We start from the raw sequence: 1570 nt of genomic DNA on the forward strand, positions 1-1570 counted from the left end.
GAGATATATTTCTCATATATATATATATATATATATATATATATATATTAGTTCTAGTACTTCATATATAATATGTGTTGAAATATATGTTGATAGTTGAAACTATACTAAGCTAGACCCACATTTATTTATCATCCAATAGAATCTTGTTATGTGAGTCTAAAGATGTACTCTACTCCACCAAGTAGCAACTATACACTACAACTACACATAACACACGTGATACATTTTTTCAAATACAATTTTAAAGAATTTTTTATTAAAACAAACAACAATTTAAGAACTAGTTAAGGATTAACGATGTTACTTGTTGCTCGTTTAAATTTTATTATTTACTCGGGTGTAATTATTTTGAACATATACAATAATTTAACAAAGGAAAATGTTAAATAGTATCTATGTGACACTAGTTAAAGAACTAAATATGATAAAGTTATCTTAAAATTTGTATAGTCAACTATTTAAAAATATAAATAATTTTATTTTCAATACATTTTTTTGAGAGAGATTTTTTTTTATATCAAGTAGTTTAATGACTAGAATTTCACACCTTAAGGTGAATATATAATTGGGGTGTTCAGAGTTCGAACTCCATCACCTGCATAGTGCAATGTCCCTACTAATTGAACTATATTTCAGGTGGCAAATAAATTTTTATGTTTTCTTTGTCACATAGCCTAGTGGATAAAATTCAACTCATAAGGTGACTAAGTGGAGTGTCCGGAGTTCGAATATCGACTTCTACATATAGGATGTGATGTCCATACGAACTGAGTTATGCTCAGGAAAACAGAGGTTGAGATGTTTTTATTGAGATTGAAAATGAGAAAATGATTCAATATTCCCTAAAATATGGCAATAGAGAACATTTGAAATGTATATTTATGCTCTAAAAATGAAATATATATTTAATGCTACAAATTTATACATATAGTGCCCCCTCTTTTCAAAATTTCTGGCTCCGATATATATACCTATACCTATAGCTCATAATAATATAAATCAAAATAGAAAGAAAAAATATATATACATAGGAACTAGACCTTACTTCCAAAAAATAACCGATAAAAGTAAAAGAAAAACAAAATAACTCTGATCCTGGAAATAACCATTCCGAGGAAATGAGGCAGCGAATCCCAACCAAATATGTACTACTATCTCCGTGTTTTATCTTGTTTTGACCGTGTTTTTTTAATAATATATAAATGTAAATATTAGCATATAAGATTTTGTTCAATTTGTTTTGATGAGTATTTTCAAAATATTAAATTTTTATAATTTTTACTAATAGACAATTAAAGATATTAGTGATGAAAATTGTGCATTGTCGTACGTGCAGTGGTCAAACAGGGTCTTATAATTAGGGACGGAAGTAGTAGTATATAAAAAATAAATTCAAAAAATTTACGAGTCAATTTCAACTAAACAAAATAAGTTGATATAAAAACTCGAATTTAACTATAGTATTAGTTACATCCCCACCATAATATACATGTGATTATTTTTTTTAGGAGTATAAAGTTTCCACTGATGCTAGCAATCATTATATTCTCCGTCGAATAACATGTGA

This window comes from Trifolium pratense, linkage group LG4, assembly GCF_020283565.1.
Source record: "Trifolium pratense cultivar HEN17-A07 linkage group LG4, ARS_RC_1.1, whole genome shotgun sequence".
NCBI lineage: Eukaryota > Viridiplantae > Streptophyta > Magnoliopsida > Fabales > Fabaceae > Trifolium > Trifolium pratense.